The 27,855-nt window shown below is 38.4% G+C and overlaps 2 long non-coding RNA genes across 9 annotated transcripts in view; both read left to right on the top strand.

Annotated features, from left to right (window-relative positions):
* LOC141414829 (uncharacterized) overlaps positions 1-27,855 on the top strand; it is a 211,076-nt gene that overhangs the window by 17,896 nt on the left and 165,325 nt on the right. For 2 of the 8 annotated variants that reach the window (XR_012439720.1, XR_012439721.1), the window contains exon 3: positions 27,120-27,161. The exons of the other annotated variants lie outside the window; for them this stretch is intronic. This is a non-coding gene — a long non-coding RNA (uncharacterized lncRNA). The remainder of the gene's footprint in view (positions 1-27,119; positions 27,162-27,855) is intronic. 8 annotated transcript variants of the gene reach the window in all.
* On the top strand, positions 16,764-20,111 carry LOC141414828 (uncharacterized). The gene is made up of 3 exons (XR_012439716.1): positions 16,764-16,914; positions 17,378-17,501; positions 18,865-20,111. It is a non-coding gene; the product is annotated as an uncharacterized lncRNA (long non-coding RNA).

Raw genomic sequence — 27,855 nt, 5'->3', positions numbered from 1 at the left:
AAATAACTACTCTTGGAGTAACTAATCAAGACTTCTGGGATAAACGTTTGGTTTTGTACACTTTGTAGGGGTCGCAAATGGACTTGGGGAAGTTGCCAGTTGTATTCTATAGTTAAAATTCCAAACTATAGTCTTAACAATGATAACAAATTACAGTGATATTTTTGAAGCCCTTCATATTTATTAATAGATTTCTGTGCTTTAGGCCAAAGCTTAATGGTTAGCCTTGGTGAGGAAAGAGAAACCTGTGGCCACCTGTGAGTCACAACACATGTGTGCTCAGCAGTACCCTCTGGATTTGGAAAGTGGAATAGATGGACACTTGTGGGGCTGTATCATGTACTACAGTACTAGAGGGATCTCTACCCATCCTTTACCAAGACAGGGAGGAGTTCATCGATAACAATTGGGTGCACATCTTATAATAAGAATGTTAAGTGGTTTTGACTCATCTTTATATATGAAGGTATGAAACTGGTGATGTTCCTTCATGAATATATTATGGTCTAAAAGCCGCTCTGTGCCCCACACCTTCTGGACAAGAATATCTTCAACTTGCTACCAGGCAATATTAATATTGAATATTAATTCTTAACATTTGTTCATTCTTTTAAAGACGATAGTTTTTAAACCTGTATTCTTTAGCAACTGAAATCTGCTGTGTTCTGCAGGTGCTGTGCTAGGGCCCCTCTGACTATGTTGTGTCCTTATTCTCTCTATAAGTTCAGTGACTTCCATCATAAAGTCTGACTATTGAGGGAAAAAATAAACCTTTCTTCCCTCTTGGAGTGTGATCATATCTCCTGCTATAGAGAAGCACAGATGTCATGACCTCCTTGTGACACTGTGAAAGAATGCCCCTGAAACTTAGGAGCCAAAGGTGGGCACCACTGTTTGTCCCTTTATGCCTAACAATATAAGGCAAGATGAACATACAACTTCAGTATGGTCCTTCTGTCCTTGCTGATCTCCTTTAATTCTTGACGAGGATGGAGAAATAGAAGCAAAGACAAGTTCTCTGGGAGGCATTATTTTGGATAGGAGATCATGAAAAATCAGCAGGAGAATTAATCACTAACAATAAAAATATTAGTGAATCTTGATGTTTTGGAGAGACATATTTGGGATTAAACAAGGGCCAGGGAATATCATACGGTAAATGCTATATAGCACTGTGTGGAGTTTTTAAATGGCAAGAAGTACTTAGTGGTGGTGGGTTTGAGAATGGAAAATCTATCATCTTGTTGAGCCGAGATGGATGCTTGGTTGTTAATTCTAAAGAATTTTATTTAGTTATTTTTGCAGTGCTGGAGTTTGAACCCAGGGCCTCATGGTTACTAAGCAAAGGCTCTGCTACTTGAGCCATGACCAGAGTCTCTGAAGAATCTTTACAGTTTAATTTTTTAAGCTGCAGTTAGCATCCTCATATACTAAAAGAACTAATACTCAGTAACGAAGCCTGCATGTGTGTGTATGTGAGAGAGGGAGAGAGTGAGATTTCAATGGAGAGACAGTTGGAGCTATGGTTCTGGGAAGGAAAAGGTAAGGAGAATGAAGACATTTACCCCAATATCCTATGCAGCCCCGTTGCTGATGTTGTTGTAGAGAGAACATTGGAATGTGAAACAAGTACCATGAAGCCCTCAAGCCAAACTCTTCCAACTGAATAAATGAGCTAATTTTATGATATCAGCCAGTAGATGTCTCTCTCTGTTATATCCCTTCTGATCATTACCTTGGCCATCAGACAGTTCTGCTACATTACTTGACTGTACTGCTGAGAGAGAATCGACAATATTAAAATGACTCCATTGCTTTTATGAACTGGCTGTAGGAGACTGGAGTCCATTTCCATTACTGAGATGTGTTGCGTGCCTAACCAAATGCTTTTGGAAGCAGATAATTAGGCATTGCAGGCTGTGATTGTTTAAAGAAGATATACATTCAGGTTTCAGACATGGTGTGTGAAATGTCTTGTTGCATAAAGACTAGGCTTACTTTCAGGAGTGCCCTGGGGTTATTTTGGCTGGGAATTTGGAAAGGAGCAGGACTTCTTTCTGGAGCACTCACTATGGTAGAAACAATGACATGTGATAAATACAAACATTCTTGAGAGGCAAATGTGAGCAGTTCTGAGCAATTCCAGCCACACATAATCTGCCCCAGAAAACACAATCACACCTTCGTTCAGTCTAAGAAATCAGGGTGTTGCTTTTGAAACTCTTTAACCTTCTTGTTCTTAAAATGCTTTTGCCAATATACATAGTTTGCATGTGCTGATACAAAGTACATTTGAAATCTGAAAGCATTTAAGAGTTAAACAGTACAAGATCCAGTGTCTGGAATAAATTACTAAAAATGCTTGTGTAAAGGGAACACATTTACTACACCTTTTAAGACCCCAAAGAGAGCCCTAAAGAGAAAAGATTCTTTTCAGATGAGATATATAGATGACCAGGTGAGGATAAAGGGAAGGAAAACTTTCCCTAACCTTCCCAGGTGTTCAAGAGGAAAGGTGGAATGATCACTGACTCATGTGACACCACACCAGAGGAAGATCACGAACAGTGTCCTCTGAGACCTCATCAAGATTTCCAGAAGATTCCAATCCTAGGATGGCCTTACTAGGAAATGACTACCTAAAAGGAATAAACATATTGCAATAGGACAGCTGTTTCTGGAAGACAGGTTTGAAGAGCTGATTTCTAGACTAGTTTTGCCAACAATCAGTGCAACCTCGACATTCGCAGTGTGGATGGTGGCCAGCAACATCAGTACCAGTTGGAATTGGTTAGAATTGCAGAACGTTAGGAGTCACCCCAGACCTGCTCAGAATCTACATTTTCAAAAGATCTCCAGGCGTTCCATTTCCACATTAGAGTTTGTGGCCTGTTGTGCTCTCACACAAGCATCCTTTTAAGTTTGTTATTTAGTCTCGTAATATTTATCATTCATTTGATCATTCACGTATTTGGTAAGTATTTGTTGAGTGTGTACTTGGTACCAGATATGGGACTCAGCCCTAGGGAGATAGTGCTGAACAGACAGACAGATGGATTCCTAAAGTCATCAGATTCTATTTTTAGATTCACTTAACAGTTATACTATGCTTTTTACAAACTGTAACTATTTGAAGTAATTTACTTATATTCACTCGTTTTACTTTATGATAACTCTGTAAGGCAGGGACTATTTTTTTATATTGAAGAAATAAGGAAATGATGTTACAGAAAGATAAAGTAATTTCTGTAAGTGGCAAAACTGTTTATAAGTAGCAGAGTCAGAATTTGAATCCAGAGAGTCTAGCTCCCAAGTCCAGGCTCTTAATCACCATGTATGGCACTAATAAGTCAATCAACTGTTTACAACATATCATTTTTCTTTTAAGGAAGTAAACAGAATGCTGTGATCAACAAAACAGAACAAAAGTCTAGGCTGGTCAGGGAAGGTACTTGTGAGGAGATGACATTTACACTGAGACCTATAAAAGGGAAAAGACCCTTGTGTGAAGAGACACGGGAGCAAATTCTAAGCAAAAGAAATAACGTGAGCAAAGTATCTAAATAGAAAGAATGTGATCCCTTCTGAGAACCACCTAGGGCCAGCATGGCTGGAGGTTGTAGGTGGTGAGGAAAGAGACTAGAGGAGAGGCTGGTGGTAGGAAGGAAAGGTCACATGTGGAGGTAAGCAGTGTAGATGACACAGAGCCCTGGGGGACAGGGAAGGAGATGGGGTTTTATTTTAGGTGTTCTGAGAAGCCAGTAAGGGTTTTTGCAGGAGAGTGAGGCCATCTGTCTGTTACTCTGACTGCTGAGAGAAGACAGATTGTAGGAAGCAAAGGCGAAGCAGCAGACCCTATCCAAGGTTGATTGGAGTGGCTAGGTGAGAGAAAGCATGGTGTCAATGTGGATGGAGAGAAGAGCTCAGATGCAAGATCTAACTTGGAGGTGGGCCCAGCAGAAATGTTTACTTGCATACACAGATGTGTGTGTGTGTGTGTGTGTATGTGTCAAAGTTGATGTTTCTGAGAAGCAGCATTCCCCAAGGGGAAGAACTGAATTATAACATGAGGGTTTCTAGTTTGAGCACATTGTGTACATGGTGTTTCTGTTTACTGAGGTAGGAAAAACTGGGGGTGAGTGAGTTGGGGTGAGTGGGAATTATGCATTCTTCTTAGGATATATTCAGTGCAAATGCTTGTGGGGTCTTCTAAGTAGACATGTCAGAGACTCATGCATGTCTTTCTAGCATTTCATTCTAGATCTGGAACTGTGCCTGAACTTAGTATTTGTTGAATGAATTTCAGGGAGGAAAACCTCCTGGTATAAAGATATATAGCTCCTTAGCTATTTGCTATTGCCTGAAAGTTGCTGTAACAGAAATTAAAGATTTACTTTGTATAGGTGGCATAAAAATGCAGACAACCAGCACAACAAACTATAAATTACAGAGAGCTAACATATTAACCTAATTTACATTAAGGTATGTATGACATACATAGGGCTTTCTTGAGAGATTTTGGTAGGCACATTCCTAACATTGGAAAAGGAAGTACCAACTTCCTTGTACACTCCTTTCAAGCGTGATTTATTTAATAGAGTATCTGTAGTGGCTAGCCCAAGTGCTTAGTGAGTACTACTTTGGACAAGGTGTCCAAGAAGAATTTTGCCCAAGGCCAATGCTATTCCATTAAAGTATTTAGAAAACTTGAACATTATTTAAGTCATTCACTTTCTTAAAGCCATGTTATACACACTCCATACTTTGCTGTTCTCTTAACTTTATTTATTTATTATGTAGTTTCATACATATTAGAATTACAAAATTGTTCATACAACACTTAGATGTGCAGAAAAATTACAGCTTCCATATTTTCTAAATTTGTTCTCATATCTCTTTTGAATTCTGCCTGACCAGTGGAATAAAATAAAAACCTACTGCCTTAATTTTAATGCATTCGGGTTCAAAATTTAGCCCATCGAGTAGCTTGCCTCATTGGGCTATTGTTCTAGTTCTTCCCTATACTTCATTCTCTCAAGATGGTTCCCAGATTGCAAGAAAGGTTTTCACAGCTTTTGGAATAAGGGGACTCCCCACGATTCAACTTCAGTTAGTAATGACGGGTTTCTACTGATAACCTGGTTTAACTGAATGCTTTCTTTGGGCATTCTGCAGCTGATAAAATTTATAGTACGTTTCATAGCTTGATCATAGCCTGGAGGTCTCTCCCTGGTAACTAACCTCCTGTTGATTCTTATTGCCTGTATAGATCTCTCTGAATGTCTGTGAAGTCCTCCATGGACATGACCATTCATCCCATAGCCTGTGGAGTCATCTTAGCTCCTGCAAGGACCATGGCTCCTCTCTATTACGATCTATGACACATGGAAGGGAAGGGTTACTTAAAAGTCTTCCTCTCAACCTGAGCATGAAAGTCTTTCCTCTTAACTCTGTTGGTCATCCCCTCTCCCCAGACCTACCTTCGCACCATGGAGTACCCGAGGTAGTAAAAATAGGGCCATGGAAAGTCTCAAGATACTCTTGGTGACAAAAATTCATCCACTAGGTGTAAGAAAATTAGGTCCTGGAGGAAGAATGTCAGTTCTCTTTGTTCTTTTGTCTTTACTATATCTTTATTGGCAAATAAATGGCTCACTTCTCTAACAGAGCAGAGAGTCTAAGAGAATGCAATTTATTCATTTAGGCAAGTACTTATGGAAACTTCTGTGTGTTCTTTGTACTCCTTAGTGCTGCGGAGGAGAAAAAAGATGAAAGGCACACTTTATGCCTCACTAAGCCACAAACTCCTTGGGAAGAAATGCCCATACACCTTTGAAGCAGCTGACTAAAAAGCCCAGGTTGTGTAGGGTTATTGGGGCAAGTAGCATGGTAAAGATGTTAAGTGCTAAAAGACCCCTCTGAGCCCAGAGATCTCTAGAAATGACGGCTAATACACAAGGCACTGAATATGGCTGTGTTGTACTCAGGCAGAAAAGTGGGGAAGGCAGGAAAGGTAGAGGGAGCAGCAAGAAACAAGACTTTGAAATATGAGTGAATAGAACTGCACTGTCCAATATGGTAGCCATGAGTCACATGTGGCAACTGAGCACTTAAAATGGAGGTAGTCTAAATTGAGATGTGCTGAATGTATAAAATCCAAGCCACATGTTGAAGTCTTAAGCAAATTTTAAATTTTTATTTTTAAATGTGGATACTAGGAAATTCAAAATTACATTTGTAGCTTAAATTAAATTTCTGTTGGGCAGCATTGGTGGAACAATAAATTAGGAAGAGATTGATTAACTAAAGAAATTGGTCTGTATCACTCAGGAGGTCCCTGTTTCTCAAGAATAACCCTTTTCTATGTGAAGAAAAAAATTATAAAACTTCTACAGGTAATTGTTCATTCTGTACCAGATCAACCTCAAATTTCTAAGTCAACCTGTATTGTATCAGTACTCTAACAGTTATATATGCATAAACAAAATAAGACGGATATGGGTAAAACAAACTGGGTACATAAGAACTAGCATCACTAACTGAAATTCTGGGACTATAATCCTAGAGTGCAAGCTGGGAATGGGGAGGGGGAGCAAAAAAGAAAGATAGCTGTATTGGGGTAGAGCCTTGGGCATCAGGCCATGGAGTTGGGAGTTTATTTACTAGGCAGTAAAAATATCTTAAGTACTCCACCCTCTTGTACCCTTTCCTTTGTTTCTTTGCCTAACGTAGCTTTCTGAGATACTCTTCTCTTGTTTTGGTGCTGAATTTTTTTTTCCCCACAGCTTATAGGTGCCCTTGACCTGTGAAGGAAGCAATTGAGTGGAATTCTAGGAGACAAGGTTAGACCTTTCTGGTTATCCTCAACTCTCTTTTTAGAGTCACTGTCTAGTATACACTCAAGGCTGCCAACTGAGAGTCTTTTGCATGCCTGGATGATAGCTACCAAACTGTTGTTACCTTGTAGCGGAAAACACTCCTGGCCTCTTGTCTTCTAAGCCTCTAAGTATCTTCAAATCCCTTTCCCACCTTCTGCTAAACACCTGAGTTCTGTATTCAATGCCCAGCCTCTTCCTGGAAGATTCAACTTGTCAAATAAAAAATAACCATGACCTATTGTCTAAAGCCCTCTACTCTTGGGGCTGCTGTCTGGGAAGCTGTCTTCACCACAGCAAAAGATGACACTTCAAGGTGTCATCTGAGGTTGGCGATTATTGTAGTCATAAGGCCCATACCAGGGGTTAAAAGGAGATGGTATAACTTGAGTAACCTTGCTACTGTTTGGGACATAGAGATTTTTATTTATTGGATTCCTCAAGTCTTTCTCAGGAGATTTTGTCCTGTAAGTCGCGCTGACAGATTTATCCCAGGCTCCTGTCATCGATGGCTATTTTCTCACTAAGCAGGTGGAGGGAAAAATCTGAGGACGTAACTGCCAGCTGAGAGGTCATTTGTGCATCAGCACCACGAAGTGGACATAAATTATATGTATTCTGCAAGACCTTAGTTAGCTATTGCTTCTACTTTGCCCTAGGTTTTTTTCTTTGTGATAGCATTTGCTGTTGGCAGTGGTAATTAGAGACTGTGACCTTGCCCATATGGCATGCATAGGCTATCAGGACTCCTCTCACGAATGGGGTGGTGAGGAGGGAGGGCCCAGTCACACCCACTAAAACAGGCCAGGCAAAATCCCATGACACCAAGCTTCCAGGCAGCATCTCCAGGAACACTTAAATTGGTTGATACACCATCCCCACCACCCATGGCCAAAGGAAGATTCCTGTTTGACCTTTGTTCAACTCTAAGGACAGAGGCTTTGTGGCAAGAGAGGGGAAGGATAAAGAAAGCAAGGGAAGAAATGAAGGAAAACTCAGACTTCTAGCTTTAGAGGGCTCTTTAGGGATTTGAGTCCAATGTTTTTCAGCCTTAGTTGCCAGGGAATACTTTGTTAAAAATTATTTTTATCATTAACATTTATTTAGTTCATATTGTAAACTAGAAATTGAACTAATATTTTACATTTACAGTTGTCCCCCTTATCCTGGGGGATACATTCAAGACCCCTGTAGATGCCTGAAAATTTGGATAGTACTGAACCTGATATGTGGTATGCTTTTTACTAGACAGAAAACATTTACCATATACACCATGATAAAGTTTAACTTATAATTTAGGCACAGAAAGAGATTAACATCTAATAATAAAATAGAACAATTATGACAATGTAGTGTAATGAAAATTGTCATGTGCTCTCTCTCTGTCTGTATTGATTCACTGCTTTCTGGTGCCATCAGTCAGACATGTTTTCTGTTCATGTCTTCCCCTCATAAATTTAATCCTTTTTCTATCCTAACTAAGCACTTATCACCCACTGAGGCTATAAATGCTGTTTGAGATGCATCAGCAAAACTATTACGAATGTCTTTTTCCTTCTTCACACTTTCACAGATAGAAGTTTCATACTTACTGTAGAACTTAGCAGCCTCTCTGTGCAATTTTTCTTTCCTTATTAAGTTGACTATTTTTACCTTTTCACTTAAAGAAAACATTTTCTGGCTTCTCTTTGGCATATCCAAATTGCGAGCAACACTACTCTTGCACTTTGGGCCAATATTAAGTAAAATAAGGGTTACTGAACACAAGCCCTGGAATACCATGACAGTAAGATAATTGAGACACTACTAAGTGGCTAATCGATGGGTAGCTTATACAGTGTGGATACACTAGACAATGGGAAGACTCCCATCCTGGGCAGAATAGAGAAGGATGGCAATATATTTCGTTACACAACTCAGAATGGCATGCAATTTAAAACACACGTTGTTTATTTTCGGAATCTTCCATGTAATATTTTTGTACTACAGTTGATCATAGATAACTAAAGCCACGGAATGCAAAACCAAGGAAGGCAGGTCACTGTTGTATTACTTTACTCAGTCTTCATAAAGCCCTAGGAGGTAGACGGTGTCATTGTTGTCATTTTCCAGCAAGGTAATCAAGGCACAGGTCCCACAGCTAAGTAGAACTGAGATTGGAGTCTGGCAGCTGGTATCAGTGCTACCGGAACCAGATGTTATGAGGCTGTCCTCCAGAGACATGCTTTTCACATCTCTGCTCCACTGTGGGGTATCAGCCAGTGAACAGAAAATTAGAGGCTGCTCTGGTTGAAGCTGGGGTATGACTCAGATCTTACCTATTCACCTCTCCACCCCCTTATCCCTGTGCCCTTATTAAAGGGAGTCAGTTGACTTCTGATCTAATTGTATTTCCTCATAATATTAGTTGATGAAGCTGAGAAGCTGTGTTTGGCAGTTTATTAGCAGCAGAGCCTGACCTTCTGAATTCTGAAGCTATTGCCAACAAAGCAACCCTAGATAACAACACTGAGAAACCTGCTTGTACCTGAAATCCTGTTGTACCAATTTCTCAGAACCAATAAGTGATTGAGTGTGCCAAGTCCTAGGGATGACTAGAATGTTTTTACAAAAAGCAAATTACTGTAGGACTAAGAAAGAATCCAACTCTTCCAAGACTCTGCCAGCAGCTGAAGCTGCAGAGTTTTATGCCAAAGCCTACATCTCCCAAAATGATGCCCACAAAATACGTGAAGAGCTATTCTAAAAATTCTTTGTACTTTCCCAGTTGTTACCAGGGCTGTGGCCTTCTGTGTCTAACCTGATGTATTCTCTCTGTCCTGCTGACACGTTGAAGTCTAGTGCTTTTGCTTTTGTGTGTGCAAAGAGCTCTTGTAGAAGAACTGTTCCATAAATTTCAGTAGGAAATTCACTTTCTTTTTCCTTCTCCTTGGCGTTCTCCTCAAAGAAAAGGACTAATTGTTTTTTATTTAAACAATTTGTCCTGAGGTAAGGGAGCATATATTTAATCAGTTTCTTACTGTGCATACCACCTAAGTTAATGCCCGAGCAACTCCTCTAGTCTAAGGAGGGAGGTAAAAGGTCTATGAAAATAAGGAGGGTGGAGGGAAGCACTGCAAAGGTACTGGGAAGGAAGTTAATTCTCTTTTATATTCTTATGCTCTGTTCCTGAGTATGGATGCTCTCTGACCTGCAGTCAGATCTGAGCATATAGAGACAAAGGCTAAATGCTTCTATATTTCTGAAAGAAAGAAATAATGTTTAACAACCTTCAAAGTTCTTTCTGGTAGTGATGGTGGGCTTCATGGGCCACGTGCCATTCCGCCTGGTGCCAAACAAGGAAGGGCTCCTCATTTGTCTTAATGTTCCACTATCATCATATTGAAGTTTTTAGTAATTTTTAACATGGGGCTCCATATTTTCATTTGTTCTGGGCCCTGAAGATCATGGGGCCTATGTAGCAATCCAGTTTGGGATATGTGTGTTTGTGGTGACAGTGGATTGGGAAAGTTATGTTTGTAAGCAAGTTATGACCCACTCTGGTTCCCAGCCTTGTTATTAAAAACCCAAAAAACCTATAAAATATTCCTTTAAACCAGAGTAAAAAAAAATCTATACTATCTGAGAGCTATGTGGTTATACTGAATTTGGTATCTCACCTTTACAAGCTAAAGAGTAGTCATTTCCCGGTGCCTTGTGCTATTTTTGGCTGGTAGATCCTGGGACTCCAGCATGTGTCCTTTTCTAACTAGTGCTTGCCTTGCTGGTAATAAGGTTGCCATGGTTCAGGGCCTAGTTGCTTCATCTGTCATTTCCCCTTGGGTACAGAAGGAGACTTCTTGTAATGAAGTGAGTCAGGAGTTTCAGTATGGTATATCATCCTTCTGGTTGATAATATTTAAAATAAATCATCAAATTACTCCAAGAAATTTCAGGACATTACATTCAAAAGACCTAGTGTTATTTTTCAAGGTAAATGTTGAAAAATGCCAGCATAATAACAAATCAGTTTATTCATATAATCTTTGTTAAAGTCATAATAAAATATATATCGAGTTTTTGAAAGAAGACATTAGAAAGCAAATATTCCACGATATAATTATAATTATTAGTAAGATTATCAACATTAAGCTTAAGATAGTATAATATAGAAAAATCACAGTAAAATGATAAAAACATACATAGTTAAGTTTTTTTTAAAGGGTAATGCAATTTCTAATCTGATTTGTCAAGGAATGTCAAAAACCAGAGGTTTACTTTGTTCTATAATTTAAAGTGAGGCCTTATAGGCCTCGCCATGTGGTTCTGTGGTTATTGTTTGTACATCTATACTGAATACTATGCATGGTGGGGTCATTTTGACCTGACCCAGCTCTCTCAGCCTTCTTAGAGAAGATCAAAATGCTGGCCTCATTTTAGAAGACTGCCCAATGTACTCTGGAATCCTAAGTTTTCTTCAAGGTAGACCTTGAAAACTCAAGCATCTATGGCCCAAAGAGGTTACCAAAAAAGGGTGTGAGAGTAGAAGGTAACCTGGGTGGGGACTGGATTGAACTGGAGAGTAGTGTTCAGTCTCCAGTAGGCAACCTACTCAGCAATGACAATAGTTGACCAGAGCTCAACTATTGTCAGAAGTCCTGATTTTTCAAAAGAGAGATTTTGAATGTTGGCTAGTGAACTAAAATTTTAAAAATTTAAAGTTGTGCTTGGTAGTGCAGCACTCAGAAGCCTGAGGCAGGAGAATTTAAGGCCAACCTATAGCTCAAAAAGAAAAAAAGAAAGTGCTTATCTAGCCAAGCTATCCAAAACACAAGTAAGCAAAGCATCCATGGCTGGATGTCACCATGGATTGCTCATCCCCTGCATAAGCATACTTATGTGCACTGGGGTACAGACAGAGCAGGAATGAGGGAAGATATCTTAGGGATATTATTACAGGACTTCAATTATTTTCATAAGCTTTTTACATTTGAGATAAACCTTTTTCTTACTCTTATTTAGTTGACACTGGTCTCACCTTTTTCCTTCTTCATGAATCCATTTCCATAACTAAAAATAGGAATAAAAACCCCTTTGTCTTTGCTTCACATTAAATATTTTAAAATAAAGTAGTACTAGGTGTGGCATATGTTACTCAGGAGTTTGAAGCAGGAGGGTTGTAAGTTCAAGGCCAGCGTAGGCAACATAGCAAGTTCTGAGTTAGCTTGGTCTACACAGTGAAACCCTATCTCAAAAACAAACAACACCTCCCAAAAAAACCCCAAACAAACAATAAAGTAGTAGTAGGTTCAGATATTTGTGGCTGAGAAGTATATAAAATAAAGTAGTAGTAGGTTCAGATATTTGTGGCTGAGAAGTATATAATGAATAAGAGTACCTAGAGGAGAGGGAAAAACATAACTTTTTAGCTATTAATTGATCCATTTGACATGAAAGATATGCTTATGTTCTAACATTTCATGCAATTACTATTGTCTAATGGGAAAATGACCTGAGTCATCTAAGTGATCTCTTATTGTCAACCTCAAAATTTCAGGAAGTCAAATGACTGGCTTCTTTTAAGGAATTATGAATTACTTTCTTATTGGAGAACTTGTTAGAATAAGCAAAGAATTTTTGAGCAAGTTAGAAAATAAAATATCTTTTAAAGCCATTCTCACTTCTTTGTGTATGAAATTATAATCATTCCTGTTTAAAATTTTTAGTTTTAGCTATTAAGTTTATGGTGTCAAATGGCTAGAATATTAGAGCAATGTATCTTTCACTAGCAAATTTCATAAGGCTCCCATTGTCTTAGTCAGTGTTCTGTCACTGTAACAAATACTGGAGACAAACAATTCTTGAAAGGAGAAGCTTTATTTTGGCTTACAATTTTGAAAGAGTCAGTTTATGATTAGTTGACCTCTTTGTTTTTTGGGGCCTGTGTTGAGGCAGTTCGTCATGGCAGAAGTATGTGAAAAAAGAAGCTTGTTCATCTCATGACCAAGTGCAAAAGAGAGAGGAAGAAGTTGGGTCCCACTACTCCTTGTGTCATCCCCAATGTCTGGAAGAACTCCCACTAGACTCCACCTCTTAAAAGTTCCACCAAGATGGGACCTAGACCTCTAACACAATAGATGTTTAGAAGACATTCAGATCCAAACTTTAGGACCAGGGCTTTATTCCCCAAAAGGAGCCTAAATTTTAGGTTTATTTTGATAGGAGTGTGTGTGTGTGTGTGTGTGATGTGGGGTGTGTGGCATATGTGCGTATGGGAATTCCACCCCAAAGAGCTTCTTTTGATGTTTATGGTCTCAATGCGGTGATCCAATTCACTATAAGACATCTTCAGTGATGCTAAATTCTTTAAATTAAAATTTTCTCTTCCTCCTTCTTGCTATTTTGGTTTCCTGCCATCTCTCTTTTCTCTTACCAGCTTGGTTTCTTGTTTCCCAGGATCTCTTCAAAGCCAAGAGTAGATATGCTACTGATTTGCTTTATTCTCTCTGGTTTTACACTTTCAGTCTTCCATTTCTGAAGTAGCATAGGCCTTCTTTCCCTCAGAGTTTTTCCTCCCTCTCCCTAGGTGCTACCTTTTTAACTCTGTACTTCAAACCTTTTCCTTACTTCTTATAATTGTGTTTATTCTTTCATCTTTCAATTTCTTATTAAATACTTTCTCCCATTCTTGGGTGTTTTTCTCCTTCATTTCTAACTCATTTTTCTTCCTTATTCAGATGAGTATATTTGGTTTTTTTCTTGGCCTTGCAGCATCACCATCACTACTCCCTCCCCACACTGTGAGAAATTAGCTAACAATTTCTCCCTTCTCCCTTTTTTCCTTGTCTTTGACTCTCTCCTCTTTTTTCCTCTTCTGCCTTCTAGTCTTTTTCCTCTCTTAGCTGTTTATAAAATGTATGTAAGCAGCTTGCAAAGGTGTTTACAATACAGTGAAATTTAAAAAAATAAATTAAAAAGTGAGACATAAGGGACTCAGAATAAAAAAATGTGAACAAGAAGTGAGGCTAGCATACAAATTCAAGTCATAGAGAAACTTCCTTCCTTTTCCCCCTGCTTGTCTTGGTGATTTTTCTTCCCTGGAATCGTGTCAGAGAAGACCTCCCAGAGCTTGAGGGTCAAAAGGCACTGTGATCACTTAGCCACTTTGGAGCCATAGCTAAAGGCCAGGATGAGAACAACTGGCCTTTGCCAGAGTACAAATGCCAGCCATTTTATTACTGACACATGGCTCTTACTGACAGCTGCTTGTCAAAGGGAAAATGCCAGTCATGAGGAATGAGCTGGGTGTCGTCTCCCCACTGCAGTTAGATCTCATGGTTATCCTCATCCCCAACTGATATCCTGTTACTCCGCAGGACAGTGCTTGCCTCTCCCTTTGCAGTTTTGCAAAAGGCCTGTGAGAAGTTTCTTAAGATCCCTTCAGGCTCTGGAATAGATGCCATTTCTGCCTTCCTTCCCCAGAGTTTTCTGAAGCTTAAGGACACTGCAGTGTCTTGATGGCTGGATCTATTGGTCTTGATTTCCTTAGCATTTGTCCTTCCCCTTCCTCCTTCTTGAAATTTATGCCTGTTTCTGGCATCTCCCCTCCCACGAACCCTATCCTCTGTGAACACTCAGGCAGAGAATTCATTTAATTTTTTTTTTCTTTTGAGTCTTCTGACAATAAATTTCCTTTGCCATTTCTCTGACCTCTTGTTCCTTATGTACTTAAAAAGTCTTATTTATTTCAACCTCTTATGTAATTTATCTTGTGTTCATTCTCCACCTTTCCTTGTCTTATCATTTTTTATACTCTCTTGATTTTTCTCTATAAAGCTGAGGCCTCCTCTATCTGATATTTTATACCTTGCCTGTGTATGCCTTCCTTGCCTCTGACTGATCTTTCTGCCACAACTTCCTCTCCCCTCCTTTTATTCCTGTCCTATGCATTTAGTATTTATTACCATACATTTCCTATTGGCTGGTAATCACTTATCTTACTTTTCTATTTTTGCTTCTCCTTTCAATCTTATTGCTTTTTTCCATTGTCACTCTTGCCATAATTTTTCAACCACCCAAGACTCTTCTGACTTGGATGATTTGCTGCTGCCCCTACCTCAGGCCCAGTTATGACACAGAAATCAGGCCCACCCATCTCTTCTTTCTTTCTCCTTGTAGAAAACAGCCAAGTTAATTCAACTTCCTATCCATCGTGTAAGAAATCACTTTCCAACCATATGGGATAACTTATGTCTGCAATAAAAATCTCCAATGTTTTGTTCCTCACAAGTTTTCACTTCTACAGCACAGCTTGGGTGAGCCCAAGATGTTAAAATCTCCAGGGTGTGCATATTTTCATGAAAATCCACTTTCTGCTTCTAAACTCTTTCTTCTGTTCATTGATACTTAAAATTTTAATAACATTACAGAATTTGTCCTAAGATTTCTCCTTCACCCCTGCTCCCATGCTTGCCCCATCTTTTTTGTCAAGGAAGCCAATGGAGTTCCAAATCAGTTTGTTTTCCTCAGTTCATGTGATAAAGAAATTTTCTTAAAGAAGCATTGACTTTACTCCTTTCCTCACTTTAATTGATAAATAAAAACTCAAATGAAAATAAAAAGGCCCATTTTATTTCAGTAGATTCTGTTTCTGAAGCTTTGTGTGAGTGTGTGTATGCTACTTTTTATACCGCTTACAAAGGCAATCTTAGCATTGTCCTAAACACAGCCATTCCTATGCGAAGCCATAGCAGAAGTAGTTATGGCTGTCATCTAGAGTCAATGTGTCAATGTGGATAAACTCATTGTTCTTCCAGAGATGTCATGGAACTGATCTGGAACAAGACAGAGGCTCTGATATACATTTGCCAATGTATATTGTGTGGGCTACCCAGCTAAACTCTACAACTCAATCACTCATTCATTCATTCTTCATTCATTATTCCAAAACCTTCCTCAAGATAGAGATAAGCCTGGCCATATCGTCACTTTGCCTCATCCCATGTCCTTGCAAAATTTTCCGAGGATACAGTCCACTCAGATGACATCAAAAGTATTGAACATCCTCAAAAACCAAAATACTTAAACAGGTGGTTGTACTTGCAAAATGCAAATATTATTAAGTATAACACATACTTTCATAGACAATTCTAAGATCGTAAGTTATTTTGTATTATTCTGAGCTCTTTCATATTCAGTCTTATTTAGAGCTCAGAAAAATATAAAATATACAATATGTGTGAGTGTGTGTCTTCTGTAACCATTTATTGAGCAATTTAAGCTAGGCATTATGCTAATTGGTTTTATGCCCGTGATCTTCTTTAATCTGCATACCTGTTCCCATGAAGATGGTATTATTATCCCCTTTTGAGAAGGCTGAGCTGGGAGAGCTTATGTAACTAACCAGTCACATAACTAGGAAGTCAAAGGCAAACCCTCATCTGTTAGCATTAGAGATGTCCTTCTTCCTATCATGCTGTGGACCACACCCCGATACTCTAATCCTAGGAAATCATCAGCAACAGTCTAAAGTGGATATTTCCATTTTCATTTCACATATCTGCATACAGAGAAACAGTCAAGTAAAATGAAGCACACAGCCGATGTGGTGAATAAAGATGTGGAGCCGGCACCTGAATTTGGGTGTCCTGTATACAGCCGCCCATCCACAGATGATGGGTGGTGCAGGGCTGGTGTCAGGTGGTCTGTCTTTGTTTATTTTTAAACCACTTGTGCCTTGTGAGTGTCTAGTCCATTCTTATGCCTCTTTCTCTCAGGGTCCTTCAGTCCTCACCAAGAGCTGGCTGTTGTATGGATCTCTTGGGAGGATCATGCTGTGATGAAATCATATGGCTGTGCTCCTCGCTTCTCTGCCAACTTGCGTTTATTTCTGTTCAGACACAGATTTGGCAAGCTCTACTGTTGACAGTTATATGCCGAATCCATTTCAGGTTTTTCTCCAAGATGAGCCCACAAAAGGAAATCAAAGTAAAAGATACTTTCCTGGTGCGAGGAGGAACAATTCAGAGCGTGAGAGCAGAGAACACTGTGGGCTTTAACTGTGAGCACCTCCGGGGTAGGGGTGAGGGTGGGAAGGTGGCTTGAGGCTAATGTAGGTTTGCTAATGTAAGTTTGTATTATTATGCAAAATGACTTTCCAGAGCAGTTTGGGAGGGCAAAAGAGTCACAAGAAGCACCCTGGAGAATGAATAAATTGGAGGACTAATAGCTTGATTTACTTTACTTTGATTTTGGGGAGGATTGTCCAATTGTTTATTGGTATGCTAACTGTATTTTAGCTATAACTCTTCATCTCTGTTCAAAAGTCACAGATTCCAAAAGCCTACCTTAATTTGGAAAGCATTACAGCAATTTTGGTTGATAAGGCTATTATCCTCAAACACTTTATTAATATCTTCCAGGAGCCAAGGGGAAGGCAATAGCTCCTTTGCCCTTGCCAAATATTGTTCTGAACACCAGTCCCTCCCTCATGTGAAATATTCTCTTCTGTTGTCTAAAATTAGAGGAAAGGAGCCAGCTCGGAGGCCAAGACAAGGAGGGAAAAACATGAAGGGCAACCTTCTCCCTGCAAAAATCACAGCCTAAATGCACCATGGCCACCAAACTCTTGAATTCCAGTATTGAGAGGTAAAAAGAAACAGACCCATGAGATGAACATAGTCTTGGGTGAGGTACTAAAACGTGAAAGAATTCTTTGCAAACCTGAGTGTAAAAGAGCATAAAGAATTAAGTAAGAAAGTGGCTGCAAATGTGACTTTTTATATAGGTAGTCTGGTAATGTTTTATAATTTGCTAATATCAGTGGAAGTAGGAGGAGGAAAAGAAACCCAAAGAGGATAACAACTGGGATAAACACATACAGTGGGGAGAGCTCTGAACTGATCAGGAGAGAGCAGGTTATCGTCCTGTTTCCACCATAGAAGGTCACATAGGTTTGGAGACAAATTACTTTACCTCCCAGAGGCTTCACCATCTTATACCAACAGAGCTACAGCAGAGCCTTGACTGCTTATTGTAGAAAGCTGATTTGAAGATCACGTGAGATAAAATATGTGAAGGCACTTGTAAACTAGAAAGTACTGTTCAAATATCAGGGTTTATTATTCTTTGTTAATCCTGCCATTCTTCTGCCCTCTCTGCTAAACGAACAGAAAAAATGTTGGCACAGGATAACTTTCACAGTTTGGAAGGAGGAGTAAGTTGTTGCCTTTGCACCCTTCACTGCTAACATCTGTCACCCCAGCTCTGACAGCTGCTTCGAAGTTTCCACTATGAAAGTAACAAAACAAGGCTGGGTCAGCCTCCAATTCCTACTCTACCATGCCCCAAACCTTATTAAAAAATTAACATCTCTTCTCTTTCCATATGCTTGGAAAGAGGCCATAAAAGAAAGCACTCAACAATCTTTTTATCCTGTCCTTCATCTGGTTTGGATTTTTTTCCTCCCTTATCCTAATATTAGCAAATTATAAACCAAAACCAGAACATCAATAAAGCAGCCACATTTGCAGCCCCTTCCCCATGTAATACTTTATCCCAGCTCACACCAGACATTGAACTAAACAAACAAATTGTTTCATTTCTCAGTCTCCTACCCAAGAAAATTTCCCATTCAGTAATATTAATAATAACATATTTTTAAACCTTGACTTAAAATTGCAGTAAGTGCCAAGAGGCTTTGGTTGCTATTTTGATGGAATAATATCAGGTTTCCTGTGATGCTTTGCATAGCTGTCATCTCTGTGATATGATATGTCCATGATTTATTGACCTACTAAAAGTGCTGTCATTGACTTGTCATAATAAACTTTTCTTAAAATATTAAAGCCTAGAATATTGAGTAATAGCTCAAACCAGTATAGAGACTCAGTCTAGTTGTGGATTTGGTTGCCTGAAGTTTGTCTTTTACACCTTAAAAATGAATGGTCTGACTTGGTTCTTTTCCATTTTTTTTTGTCCTTCCTCTCTCTGGGTACCTGTCACCAAACAGGCTGGCACAGAGCAGGGGACAGCATGTAAGAAACTCCAAACATTAAAGACTGACATCAAGCTTCAGCCCACAGGCTGTGTCTGGGAAGACTTTCCAGTTTCATCAGAGAGGAATCTGAACATGGGATCCCCACCCAACTGGTTGTCTTTGTGAGCAGACATGGTGTCCGCTGTGATTGGGGTGGGGATTGATTTTTTTCCAAAAATGAAACATACCTAACCTTGGAATTGAGTTTATCGATATGGGAACAGGGAGGAATTTTAAATGTGAAATATCGAGGCACCCTGTAGTATATGGAAAAGGCTGTTGGTAAAGGTTGTTTGCCTTTCAGGGATCTGCCATTCCTGTTGGCTGATCCTCTTGACTCTAGTAGTGGGAGAAGACTGATCCTGGTGATCTGATCACTATTATACATTGGAATGAAACTCTGGCTCTCATCTCCCCAAGTTCAGTTACTGTTCTAACAGATAAACTTGTGAGATTCTCCCCACAGGAGGCACATGGATGTAAATTGGAGATTTGAGGATGTCTTGCTATCTAATTCACTTGTCATGAAATTAGGAAAATAGATAAAAACTGAAGTCCTAGATTCATAAAATATAGAAGTGGGGCAAGGTTGGGGGACAAGGAAACAAGGGAGGTGGACAGAGACAGGATAGGAAAGGGAAAGCTAAAAAGAAGTGAAGAAGTATAAATGAAAGAGTCAACCAATGAATCATCTTACATAAGGGAATGTAATGGTGTGTTTATAGGTATATATACGTTTATAAATATATATGCACAAACATGCATGCCCAAAACCATAAGGATGAACTGTCCAAATTGCCTTTGAGACTCTAACTTGAATGCAGTTTTTTGACCATACCAAATATTATATGACTTAATAAATTTTTTTGTTTTTCTTTTTGTACAGAAACTCCACTCACTTGGAGGGATTGAGAGAATTATATTGTTAAAAATCTGGAAAATCTTTAAGTGATTTTTTTCACTTGTGTGTAGCAATATCTAATAGAGCCCTTTGTATTAGCAGTTTTCTTTCTTTTTTTTGTGATACTGGAGCTTGAACTCAGGGTCTTGTACTTGCTAAGCAAGCACTCTGCTTACTTATTAGGCAGGCTGGAGCCATGCTCCAGCCCCATAAGTAGCAGTTTTCATGCCTGCAGATTGAACAAACTTCAGGCCAAAAATATTCAGAAAAAAAAGTTGCATCTATGTTGAATGTGTGCAGACACTTTTTCTTGTCATTATTCCCTAAATACAGTATAACAAATATTTACATAGTATTTACAATGTGTTAAGTATTATAAGAAACTTGAAGATGATTCATATCTCTATGTGATACTCATAGGAGGATGTATATAGGTTACATGAAAATACTACACTATTTTATATAAGAAACTTGAGTATCCATGGATTTGGGTATCTACCTACAATCCTGAAACCAATCTCTCCTGGATACTGCAGACTATATATGTCTTCATAGTTCTATTATACATTAAAGCCATCTTGTTAAATTATCAGCATATGGTTTAAACCTATTTAAATATATGAAGAATTTCGAATGCTCTTGCTTGGTTCATCTGGAGAGGCAAAGGCCCAAATAGGGTTTGAGTATACCTTAAGCAAGTTAGCTCAACCCCAAGTTGCTTATGGCCAGGTAAATGTTACAGTTTGGAGCAAGAGACAAAAAAAAAAGCTTGTGTAAAGCAAATGCTTAAGTTTTAATTTCAGAAAACAAAAAAATGAACTTAAGTAAGACTTCTGATTTTTTGTTATGACTTCACATTTCTAGAATGAATATGAATGGGTATAAAAGTAACCTCTCTTATTCTGTTAGCCCTTTCAGGACTATTGCTTGCAGATGTTGGTACCAATAGATTGAAACTGTTGAGAATTGGTTCAATTATTTTCTCCCAGCGTAGATACTAAGGAATCAGTCATTAATCCTATAACATAGAATTATTCAGTCAATGAGATAAAGAACTTTGGTGAAGGGAGAGAAGGGCTCTGTAAATATACAATAGAACATTTTTAGTTACCCATTAATAGAAGTATACTGAACATGGTTACTTTAGGACTAGGGTAGATCTTAATCCCCTTGAGAATAGCCATGGGTGATCCAGCAGTCAATATGACAACTGAATGCAGGTGATAGATCAGGCACTGTGAGGAGACTTTATTTTTTTTCCCCTTCCCATTCAACAAATATCTATGGAGCTCATACTAACTTCCTGGTTTGTTAAACACAACCAACTTTCAAAAAACAAATCTTAAGTGTCTTCATGATGTTTACATTTTAGCAAAACTGACTGAGAAATATGGAAGACTTTTTTTAACCTCAAACTGCTTGAAAGCTAGACTGGAATGAGCAAGAACATATTAGAAATAGCAAATGCAATAAGACTTTATATGTTTGGATAGTCAAAGCTTCTGAAGAATGGAAATCTACAAGATACAGAAAAATTTGAAAGGTGATAGAATGTTTTTGACCTTGAAAGATGAATGAGATTGGAAAGGAAAAAACAAGAAGTTTTTTTGACAAGAGGAACACTGGAGTGAGGGGGGCAGGGATAAGAATAAAGAGCTCTGCCTCCTTTTTAAACTGAACAGGTTTGGTTCAGTGCCAAGGGCTTAATACGGATTCTACAGGGACAACATTCTTCCCTGCTTCCTTGAGGTTCTGCATCATTCTTATTGTTGGCAGGAGGGAAGCTTGGCTTATAGTACATTAGCATCAGCAATATTCATGCAGGGTGACACACCAATGGTATACTTTTACCCATACTTGAAATCAGTGCCTTGTTGACAGAACTGTTTCTTAGAGTTAGAATGCAGGAGGTCCCATGGGTTTCAAGTTGCTCTCCCCTGGAAAAGCTGGTGAGAACCACTGCTAGACTAATGACTCACAGGAAGCTTGGCACAGGGCACAAGAAATCTGGCCCAGCTCATTCAAGCAGCCAGTTGATTGGGCCTCAGATAAATCAAATATCAAATGGAAGTCCTGATGATCTTTTGAGGTTACCTATTTCAGAACTGAATTAAAAAGTTTAAGGGAGTTCTTTTTCTTTTCCCCTTGGGGAAGAGGCCATGGATGAGAAAAGATATAAAGTCTTCATTTTTTTCCAAGGACTCTCACATGGGTTCAAATAGCGACAGAAAGAAACAAGATCAGTTTAAAGAAAGTCAGTCAAACCCCTTTGTTTGCTGTTATGGAAGCCAAACAACTGCTGGATTGAGTGATGCTAATATTATATTTTTATTTTTCAACCAGTTCTTAAATACTTGTGAATACATAGCTAATGTTTATATAGTCAGATTAATTCTGTATCCTGCACAATCTATAGAAGAAAATGAACTGCATCAAAGAAAGTCTTGACACTCTTAAAAGAAGTGCATGGAATCTATGTAACCAGCCACACAGAAATAAGATTCCCATTAAAAAAAAAAACTCAAGGAAAAATGTGATGGATAAAACTACAAATTCAACAAACTACAATGGCTTTCTAAAAGACAAGCATATGTTTCTTCCAGGGAGGTCTGGTGTGTTTCTGCAACACAGAGTGAGCTATTGTACTTGCTGTATACTTTGATGTAAACTCAATATATAGAGAAAAGCAGCTTGGAGAAAATATTTGTTAGAAATAAATGAACAAATGAGTTGATAAATAAAAATGGGAGAGAAAGAGCAAATCCTCCTTACAGAGGAAGCCCAAATAATATCAGTACATATGTTCCATCCAATTTAAGTCTCTCCATCCCTCATGAATGGGAATTTAGCACAATGAGTTGCCTCCAAACAATAGAGAATGGGAAGAACCTGGCAGATCCCACCAATGTTAATTTCGCAGATTTGGAAATGTATCATGGTAGTGCAAGGTGTTAACATTAGGGGAACAGGGTAATGTGTGTAACGGCAATGTTCCATTATCTTCACAACTGTTCTTTAAATCTAATATCATTCTAAATGCATTTTTCTCTTTCCTGTATCTTCTCCATCCTAGATCCAATGAATCTAGGATTTATACCTTTACCTAATTTTCTTTTTTAATAACAAGAGAAGTTATTGTTTGCTAAGACCAGACAATGGAAACTTCTTTGTCTAAAATTTCTGTGCCTTTTTGCCTGCCTTTTTTTTTTTTTGGTGCCATGAGGTCGCAGTATATTTACAAAAACCCTGGGTTATCTTTATTTTTAAAGTCATGGGAGAGTAAATTTTTAAAAAGTGATATAGCCCTCAGAGACTAGACTCAAAGGAGTATAACTAGTTGGATTCTCAAGTAAAGATATTTTGAAAGCGTGTCACTAACCACATTTTAAAATGCCACCAATTTTGAAATTGTGTTACAGATTCTTACATACTGAACATTATATCTTAGAATATCCGGGCAAAGGACAAAGGATCAAAAGTATACTCTTATTTTCCAAGAGTTTTCTTTCACTTTATTGCAGGGCACTGGGGTGGCCTCTCAGCTTAAGCCCAGTGTTCACTGATCACTTGCTAATAACTGGAGCTGAAAGAGGGCTCTGCCCTAATGCCATTATGTTCAAGAGCCATGATTGATTGTGTTATAGTAGGTTTTTGAAACCTAATTACTGTCTGAGTGAGTATCTGAACTCATTAATCTTTAGTCCTGTAAATAAGTAAAATTGACTAAATAACTGGATTTCTCTAATGATGGCTTAGGTTATCTTTGGACCTACTGCCTTGCCCTATCCTCTTTGGGACAGCAAATTATTTTGCTTAATGGTAATTGCTCCCCAGTTTTGAAATCAATTTGTAAAAGTCGGCTTATAAAATAATTTTCTGTGTTACCCTGTGATTGCTTGGTCTCTACTCTATCTTTGTGGTATAATGAGGACATCCTGTGATGTGCACACGAACCATTGTGTTTGCTGATAGCCCTCCTTTGTGGAGAGGGTCACATCACTTAATGAGATAAGAGGCTTGGATTGGGGGTTATCTTTGTCTTTACCTTACTGAACTCTGCCTTAGTTCTCACCAAAATAGAAAAGAATTTCAGTTAGCATGGCCTATTCTGTATATTTCCAATAAGATAGAGATGATTTTCTTTTCCATTTCTTAACAATCAACTCTAGCGTAACTAGGGTGTGGGAATTCATTGTACATTCTTCTTTCTCTGATTTTTCCCCCTATGTTTTCTACATGGTTACCATTTCATTATCTGTTATAACTGCTCCCCCATCATGAGCTTAATGAGGAAGTGACCATATGCACCATGGGACTTCTACTTCCAACCAAAATGGATTAAAGTGGACCCAACATACTTTCTCCCAAAAACATTTTTTTAAAAAAAGCAAACCAACTTTTGAGGCACTGGACAAGACGTATCAAAAGACAGTGATCCCTGAAAGATGAACAAATGAACTGAGTCCTGTGATGCTACAGCTCACACCTCAAGAAAATTTCTAGGCAGTGACACAGGGAAAGAAGACTTCTGGATGAAGAGATGGAGATGAGAATCTGGAGAGACCAAGGCAGCTAGAAGTCACAGAGCAGAGTGTCAGAGAGGAAAATGTTGAAAGAATTCTAGAGATCAGCAGAAGGTCTCCCTTGAATATTCATTTGAATACTGATTAGCACATGTGTGTGAATAAACTACCCAGGAAGAAGAAAAGACTAGAGGGAGCAATACCTGGCACCGACACAAAGTATGGAACAGTGCCTGCTCTCACTAGCCAGATGGGAAAACGTCACAATTCATGAGACATTAGATAGATTCTTTAGAAGACTCTTGCTTCAGTAGTGAGGAATAAACAGCTCTAGACCTAAATCTACTGAGCAAAACTTAAATGCGAGCCACTAATGAATCAAACTTTCCAAGTAACTTAACTGAATCTCAGAACAAAGTTCAAGAATATTTTTAAGAATTAAAGAGCAGCCAACACCCAACCAAGTGAAATTCTCAATACTTGACATCCAATCAAAAATGATTTATGCATGCAAAGAAACAGTAATATATGTCCTATACCAGGTGAAAGCAATTAATCAAAATCAACCCAGGACTAATAATGATATTGGAATTAGAAAACAAAGACACCAAAAACAGTTGTAACTGTATTCCACATGATCAAGAAGCTAGAGGAAAAGCTAAACATACTAGTCTGAGACATCAGAGAAGATTAAATCAAACTTTTAAAGGTAAGAGTTATAATGTCAGAAAAAAAAGAATTATAATGTCTGAGACAGAAAGCACATTTGATGGGATTAACAGCATAACAGACCTTGCAGATGTAGACTATTGAATGTGAAGATATAACAATAGAAATTAGCCAAATGGAAACAGAAAAAAGACTCCAAAAAAGAAAAGGAAGAGATAGATTATCAGTGGACTGCAAAACAGTTCAAACTGGCCTCATGTATATGTATTGGCGTCCTCAACATGGGAGTGAGATGGGACATTAAAAAAAAATTTGAAGAAATAATGACTTAAAAATTTAGAATTTGATGAGAATTATAAATCCCTGGACCCAAGAAACTCAATCAATAGAGGAAATATTAAAAGCAGTCATAGAAAAAAACTGTATTACCTAGAGAGGGGCAAAGATAAAGATGATGACAGATTTCTCACTAGAAATAATGCAAGCAAGAAGATAGTGAAATGGTGTCTTTAAAATTCTAAAATAACAAAATCTAAAAGTCTATTCTTAGTGAAAATACCTTTCAAAATGAAAACTAAATAAAGATTCAGACATAAAAAGGGTGACAGCATTTATTATCAGGAGACCTGAACTACAAAACATAAATAAACCACAACAGGAGGTAGGGAGTGTAGACTCAAAGGAGTGTGCTTTGACAGGGAGGGGGAAGGGCCATTATGTGGAAGAGACTGATTAGCAGAAGCCTGGGGGTGGGGGTTCACATAGATTTTCAGGGAATAATAAGTAAGTCAGGACTGCTTTTTAGTAAATAAACCATGTAGAGCTGTGTTTAAAAAGGTAGCCGTAGGTGGAGTTGGGCAGCTAGATTGATTGAAGGGTAGTGCAAAACCTTTAACTGACAACCTTCAGATGGTCCAGTTTATCATCATTGTGAGCTATTGATTAAGATGAGAGAATTGATGTCATTCATTACATGCACCATAGCTATCACTTTAAGTAAAAGTTAGAAGTAGCAAGGTTCATGGCCAGTCTTGTGTAGACACAAGCCTAAGACAAACAGTGAAAGCCAAATTTGAAATTTTTGAGTTTTTGAAATTTTCTTACCATTTCATATAAATGAAAGATATCTTCCCTTCTCTTTCCATCTTTTGCCTTCTCTCTTCCTTTACCTTCTTCTTTAAGTAAAAATGTACTTACTGTGATCTATATACTGTGATCTACGATAGCTAGAACTTTCTTGAGCCTTGTGAGAACATACTGATGTTATACAAACAGTAGCCCTAACCATTGAGATTCTTCTGAAAAAATGTAAAAGACTCCAGGCATCAAAAGTCAACCCAATGGAGTGACTCATAAGATTAATCCTATGAGGACAACCTCCATTTTGCCACAGTTATGGAGTTTAGGAAGACAGTACACTGAGGAATCCACTGGAATCCCACAAGTTGATTCTATCACTTAAATGTGACCATTGCTAATCTTAGGTCCCAACCTTAAAAAATGGAGGTCTGAAATCCACAATTTTTATGAGTTCCATAGCAAATTGCTTCCAACTGAGCAAAACATTCACTTCTTTCCATGTGTTTCCAGCTGTGAAGTAAGAATAAATGATTCATTTCTGAAAAAAATAACAACTGAATCAAGTCCTATTTCTTTTTTTCAGGTCAGACTCCAGGCTGTGTTCAAGTGAGGGACAGTTAGCGTCAGCATACTTCCTCTTCATTTCTGCTCGCATCCCACTCCTGGTAGTCTGAGCTTGTCTGGGGCTCTACATCCTTTTAACCTATGAGTCATTGGACTTGTGTGCTATTCATCACACTCTGCCTGTACACACACAGACACACACAGACACCCAGGCACGTACACATGCACATGTATGTGCTTCACAATTCCTGGACAACACACTCAATCCAATCACATGGTTCCTACTCTGAAAAAAGAGTCAAATCATTTATTTGGAAACATTCATAGCTTGAAAATTAATTTTGTGCATTTTTTGTTTTTAATGTTATGACTGGCTTGGTGAAAGGAGATAGGGGTGATATAGCATTTTGCCTTTCAAAATTAAGCAATGTAATTAGATTTATATAACTAAAATTATTAAAACGAATGAGTAAAAAAATGTCTTTCCACAGGTTTCTGTTATTTTTTGTGAAAGCTTCTCACTTCTCCATATGGTATGTATTCTTTGAATTTGTATCTTGACAGAGACAATAATGCAAATTTCTGACATTTGATTCATATTATCTTTCATACTAACATTTCAAGGGAGACCAGTGTACATTTAATCCATTATATAATACAAACCACTGCTCTTGGGAAGGTTTGAAAATTCCTTATTAATTTTCCCATATCCATTAGCTTTTGAGGGCAGTAATTTATCCTTATTGAGTCATTATTTTGTTTGTCATTAAGGAAATATCTATTGTGTACCAGATGCCAGATCCTATCCTAGGCACTGGAGATACAGTAGTGAGCCAGGCAGTCTTTGTCCACTTGTTTGAGTAACATGAATTTTAGTGGAGGGTACCAAAAGTAAACAAACAAACAGGTAATTTTAGAGATTGGTAAATTAGATAGGTATAAAATCAAAAGGGATAGGTAAGGTGGTAGACTAGACAGAGATGGTGGTGAGAGAAGGATGTTAATTTACCTGAGGTTGTTGGCAAGCTTCTCTGAGGATATGGCATTTGTGGTGTCTGATGGTGCATTGAGAGCAGTCATGGGAAAATGTGGGAGAAGAATATTGTGTGTAGGTTAAAGATCAAGGGCCAAGGACCTTGTTAAAATGAGACAGATGTATTGAAGGAGAAAAATATTGTGACTGAGGATAGTCTGTAGAGGTAGTGAGGCAGAAGTACTGAGAATTGG

Source organism: Castor canadensis, chromosome 12 (assembly GCF_047511655.1).
Source record: "Castor canadensis chromosome 12, mCasCan1.hap1v2, whole genome shotgun sequence".
In the NCBI taxonomy this organism is placed as follows: domain Eukaryota; kingdom Metazoa; phylum Chordata; class Mammalia; order Rodentia; family Castoridae; genus Castor; species Castor canadensis.
This window is presented reverse-complemented; position numbering and strand designations above follow the sequence as displayed.